This window comes from Oncorhynchus gorbuscha, linkage group LG05, assembly GCF_021184085.1.
Source record: "Oncorhynchus gorbuscha isolate QuinsamMale2020 ecotype Even-year linkage group LG05, OgorEven_v1.0, whole genome shotgun sequence".
Classification (NCBI taxonomy): domain Eukaryota; kingdom Metazoa; phylum Chordata; class Actinopteri; order Salmoniformes; family Salmonidae; genus Oncorhynchus; species Oncorhynchus gorbuscha.
In genome coordinates, this window is record NC_060177.1 from 13465179 (window position 1) to 13471746 (window position 6568).

A 6568-nucleotide genomic window follows, 5' to 3' on the forward strand; every position below is an offset into this window, starting at 1 on the left:
CTCTTCATGCAGAGTATGACTTGGATTTTTATAGAAATGAGATGGATTTATGGATTTCTGAGTTTGTAATATGGAGACACTTGACTTTCGATGAATATGTTTTATGCGATGGATAGATGAACACTGGTTTTCTCCAGACAGAGGTCGCCCGTTAAGACAAGTATATATATAAATATATATATATATATATATATATATATATATATATATATATATATATATATATATTTGTAACTGTAAGTAGACTTGTTGGAGTTTAATTAAAGGTGGTGTTTGAATTGTCCACAGAGCAAGACGGACCTGTGTTCCTCTGAACTCTGTCATGCAATAACTAAAGAGTGTCTGAAATGGCACCCTATTCCCTGTATAGTGCATTACTTTTGGCCAGCATACTGGTCAAAAGTAGTGCACTATACAGGGAATCGGGTGTAATTGTGGATGCACACTAACTGTCTTGATGCCCTGGGCCCAGTATTTCAAAACTTTTAATCTGGATAAGAATGATCCGGATTCTGTAATCCTTTTTTGCAATCCAGGATCAGATTGAGCTGGCTGTTTTTGGGCCAGTTTTTCAGAAAATAATCAGAATCATTCTGATCCACAACATGAAGATCACAGAATCCAGATTGTCAGTGCTTTCAACAGGCCTACACCTTTCCATCTAGTGGGCAGGTTATGGTACTACCACACTGTCATAGGGAAACAGAGATGAGTAAACTACATGAATAAAATATGACACCTTTCTAAATCCACCCTGAATCTACCCTTCCAGTGGGATCAAGATAATCCAGATTTTAGGCATCAAAACTATCATCACTGCCTTTTAGGAGTAAAAAGAAATGCAAAAACTACATTTAATCCTGTTTTAATGGTCAGATTGGATTACCAAATCTGGAGGATCAGAATAGTTTTCTTTTGAAAAACCCAATATGTAATTAATGTAATGTAATTTTATCTTATTGCAGAAATCCAATCAGATAACTTTTGAAAAACTGGGCCCAGAGACTCTGTGTGCCTTCCACTTTGTAACAACCTTCTGAGGGTAAAACAGCTTCAATCCACATACTATTGGAAATAATATAACACATTGAAAACTGCAGATTTAAACTGTTGATAAAAGTATTTTATAGATAGTCATTTATATATACTGTATTTATGTATAGCCCCCCCCCTCAACCACCCCTAATGAACAAGGTTACGGTTTTTTCTTTTTTATGACTTTCATTGTTGTATGTTGTTGGTTCTTCCAGGCCCCCTGTGTGTTGCACATCAAGACAATCATGAAAAAATGATCATTTTGTCTTCAGGATGGTACCTTAACAAAAATATGTATTTGTCAATCTTCCTCCTTGGGGAGACATACAGACTGCGAATGTATGGAATATTGATAGCAATAATAAAAATATTTTCAGTTTGCCTGAGAATTACAACAACAAAAAGTCCAAAGAAAATGACAAAGCTGAGTGTTAAAAAGCAACATATTCCAGAGTCCAACATCATCATAAGGATGTTTACAGAATGTGATTCTGAATGCTGGAATGATAGATGTATGTATGTATGTATGCCATACATTACGTAGTCATGCTGTAATATAACATGTTGATTGGTCTGGGTAGGAACAACTCCTATTGCCTTAACATGTTCTCTGTGATTGGACAATGATATATGTATATTCTTGCATGTATATTTTTTTCTCTGAGAGGATGTTGCTAATGACAACTGTCAATCATGTCCAATCAGAAATAGAAAATAATTCTGCTATACACAAAAAACCTGCCTGATGCCTTTAAAAACTTTTTTTTTTAAATTAAAAAAGAACCTTGATGCCTATAGTTGTAGATGCAGCAGAGATGCTTGGTTCTGTTACTTCAAGACTCCGTTTACACAGGTAGTTCAATTCTGATCTTTTTCTCACTAATCAGATCAGCTCTGAAAAAGTTCTGTGATTGGTCAAAGAACCAATTAGTGGACAAATATCAGAATTGGGCTGCCTGTATAAACGCAGCCTTCTAGAGTATCAGCACAATACTCATTAGTCCTGCATACCAGAGGGCCAGTCAGTGAATCTGCCTTGTAAAGGACACAGTGCAAGCGTTTTAGTAGATTATATTAAGTTTGGTAGATAAGTGTTTTTTTTTATAGTGAATTTCAGTTCTGTACAATACAAGCACACAGATGCATTAGGCTACTATGCAAACCATGACGAAAGCATCATGACAACGTGATATTTGGCATCGAGTACAAAATAACTGGTTTGTTTGTAATAATCTCTAGTGGCTTTTGTTTCATGTGTAAAACCTTTTCAAATAGTGAGGAGAGAATGTCACTATTTGTTTATTTAAACTATAGGAAGGCCTTAACTCGTGTTGAATATGAATTACTGGTTTGTTGTCTGTATGCTCTTCTGGGTTAATAATTTACTTGAGAATATATATTTTGGACAGTAGGACGTTAGTTACAAGAGGAAGGGCTGGCTCTGGTGCTGCTTGTGAGACTGTTACCTGATTCACAGTATAGAGCTGATCAGAACCGTACTGTGCTGGCTTGGATGTTTCATTTTCACATGGTCCTTTCCAGCACAGTTCCAGCACTATGTAGATGTGTAAACAGGGCAGCCCAGTACAGCTTGGCTTGGCGCAGTTTTGCCCTATTGTGTGAATGAGGCATATGAGTCCAGAAACAAAAGCAGCATTAAATTCAGTAACCGTTCGCTCTCTGCCATCCTCTTCTATAAAACCAAAGATAAACAACATGTTCCCATTTTACATACCGGTAAAAAGCAACACAGACTGACATTAGAACTCTATTTTTGATACTTTGAAATGGATGTCATTCCTAACGGTTGGGTACATATATCTATAAATATATGTTTTGTAAAAGAAAAGGGAAATACAGGTTTTAGCTGATGTTTACAGGAACCTTGTATTGTCATTTCATGTACATTTTGTATTTTAAAACCATTTTGTAATTTAAGACTGCAGTGCTTTTTGAATGTATTCAAAGGGAATACCTTGCATTTAGGCTTTTTGAATGTATTCAAAGGGAATACCTTGCATTTAGGCTCTTACAGTAGTGTATCAATAAAAATACAAATGTCAAAACTTTGGCTTTGTGTTTTTCTCTTTCTTACTGAACAAATATATAAACGCAACTTGGAACAATTTCTAAGATTTTACTGAGTTACAGTTCATATAAGCAAACAAGTAAATTGAAATAAAATTTCCCATGACTGGGAATACAGATATGTCATCCAGAACTGGGACATTTTCAGCTTCCAAGAATTGTGTACAGATCCTTGCGACATGTGTCTGTGTATTATCATGCTGAAACATGAGGTAATGGGGTGGATGAATGGCACGACAATGAGCCTCAGGATCTCATCACGGTATCTCTGCATTCAAATTGCCATCAATAAAATGCAATGGTGTTCGTTGTCCATAGCTTATGCCCATACCATAACCCCACGACCACCCATGGGACACTGTTTAGTGAGCATTTGCCCACTAAAGTTGGTTATGACACCAAATGGTCCTTCTGTAGCTCAGTTGGTAGAGCATGGCGCTTGTAACGCCAGGGTAGTGGGTTCGATCCCCGGGACCACCCATACGTAGAATGTATGCACACATGACTGTAAGTCGCTTTGGATAAAAGCGTCTGCTAAATGGCATATATATATATATATATAGGTCAAGTCCCCAGTACAAGGTGCACCTGTGTAATGATCATGCTCTTTAAGTCCGCTTCTTGATCTGCGACATGTAAAAAATGATGTGCACAAAATTTGAGAAATAAGCTTTTTGTGCATATGGAAAATGTCTGATCTTTCATTTCAGCTCATGATACATGGGACCAACACTTCACGTTTACATTTTTGTTCAGTGTTAATAAATTGGTAGTGTGGGAGGAATGATGGTGATAATCCTGAACAGATCACCTTATAACTGATATGCAATAAATCACTTTATTATGCAGGGCCTCATTTCATTGGAATCATCCAGACCTACACTGGAATATACATGTGGAATGGACTGGATCAGCCTACGAATAGGGATTACTAGAATACCTTTATGAACGTGTGTGTGCCATTAACGAGCTGAGTCATCTAATAGGGATTACTAGAATACCTTTATGAACGTGTGTGTGCCATTAACGAGCTGAGTCATCTAATAGGGATTACTAGAATACCTTCATGAACGTGTGTGTGCCATTAACGAGCTGAGTCATCTAATAGGGATTACTAGAATACCTTTATGAACGTGTGTGTGCCATTAACGAGCTGAGTCATCTAATAGGGATTACTAGAATACCTTCATGAACGTGTGTGTGCCATTAACGAGCTGAGTCATCTAATAGGGATTACTAGAATACCTTCATGAACGTGTGTGTGCCATTAACGAGCTGAGTCATCTAATAGGGATTACTAGAATACCTTCATGAACGTGTGTGTGCCATTAACGAGCTGAGTCATCTAATAGGGATTACTAGAATACCTTTATGAACGTGTGTGTGCCATTAACGAGCTGAGTCATCTAATAGGGATTACTAGAATACCTTCATGAACGTGTGTGTGCCATTAACGAGCTGAGTCATCTAATAGGGTTTACTAGAATACCTTCATGAACGTGTGTGTGCCATTAACGAGCTGAGTCATCTAATAGGGATTACTAGAATACCTTTATGAACATGTGTGCCATTAACAAGCTGAGTCATCTAATAGGGATTACTAGAATACCTTTATGAACGTGTGTGTGCCATTAACGAGCTGAGTCATCTAATAGGGATTACTAGAATACCTTTATGAACATGTGTGCCATTAACAAGCTGAGTCATCTAATAGGGATTACTAGAATACCTTCATGAACGTGTGTGTGCCATTAACGAGCTGAGTCATCTAATAGGGATTACTAGAATACCTTCATGAACGTGTGTGCCATTAACGAGCTGAGTCATCTAATAGGGATTACTAGAATACCTTCATGAACGTGTGTGTGCCATTAACGAGCTGAGTCATCTAATAGGGATTACTAGAATACCTTCATGAACGTGTGTGCCATTAACGAGCTGAGTCATCTAATAGGGATTACTAGAATACCTTTATGAACGTGTGTGTGCCATTAACGAGCTGAGTCATCTAATAGGGATTACTAGAATACCTTCATGAACGTGTGTGTGCCATTAACGAGCTGAGTCATCTAATAGGGATTACTAGAATACCTTCATGAACGTGTGTGTGCCATTAACGAGCTGAGTCATCTAATAGGGATTACTAGAATACCTTCATGAACGTGTGTGTGCCATTAACGAGCTGAGTCATCTAATAGGGATTACTAGAATACCTTCATGAACGTATGTGTGCCATTAACGAGCTGAGTCATCTAATAGGGATTACTAGAATACCTTCATGAACGTGTGTGTGCCATTAACGAGCTGAGTCATCTAATAGGGTTTACTAGAATACCTTCATGAACGTGTGTGTGCCATTAACGAGCTGAGTCATCTAATAGGGATTACTAGAATACCTTTATGAACATGTGTGCCATTAACAAGCTGAGTCATCTAATAGGGATTACTAGAATACCTTTATGAACGTGTGTGTGCCATTAACGAGCTGAGTCATCTAATAGGGATTACTAGAATACCTTTATGAACATGTGTGCCATTAACAAGCTGAGTCATCTAATAGGGATTACTAGAATACCTTCATGAACGTGTGTGTGCCATTAACGAGCTGAGTCATCTAATAGGGATTACTAGAATACCTTCATGAACGTGTGTGCCATTAACGAGCTGAGTCATCTAATAGGGATTACTAGAATACCTTCATGAACGTGTGTGTGCCATTAACGAGCTGAGTCATCTAATAGGGATTACTAGAATACCTTCATGAACGTGTGTGCCATTAACGAGCTGAGTCATCTAATAGGGATTACTAGAATACCTTTATGAACGTGTGTGTGCCATTAACGAGCTGAGTCATCTAATAGGGATTACTAGAATACCTTCATGAACGTGTGTGTGCCATTAACGAGCTGAGTCATCTAATAGGGATTACTAGAATACCTTTATGAACGTGTGTGTGCCATTAACGAGCTGAGTCATCTAATAGGGATTACTAGAATACCTTCATGAACGTGTGTGTGCCATTAACGAGCTGAGTCATCTAATAGGGATTACTAGAATACCTTCATGAACGTGTGTGTGCCATTAACGAGCTGAGTCATCTAATAGGGATTACTAGAATACCTTCATGAACGTGTGTGTGCCATTAACGAGCTGAGTCATCTAATAGGGATTACTAGAATACCTTTATGAACATGTGTGCCATTAACAAGCTGAGTCATCTAATAGGGATTACTAGAATACCTTTATGAACGTGTGTGCCATTAACGAGCTGAGTCATCTAATAGGGATTACTAGAATACCTTTATGAACATGTGTGCCATTAACAAGCTGAGTCATCTAATAGGGATTACTAGAATACCTTCATGAACGTGTGTGTGCCATTAACGAGCTGAGTCATCTAATAGGGATTACTAGAATACCTTCATGAATGTGTGTGCCATTAACG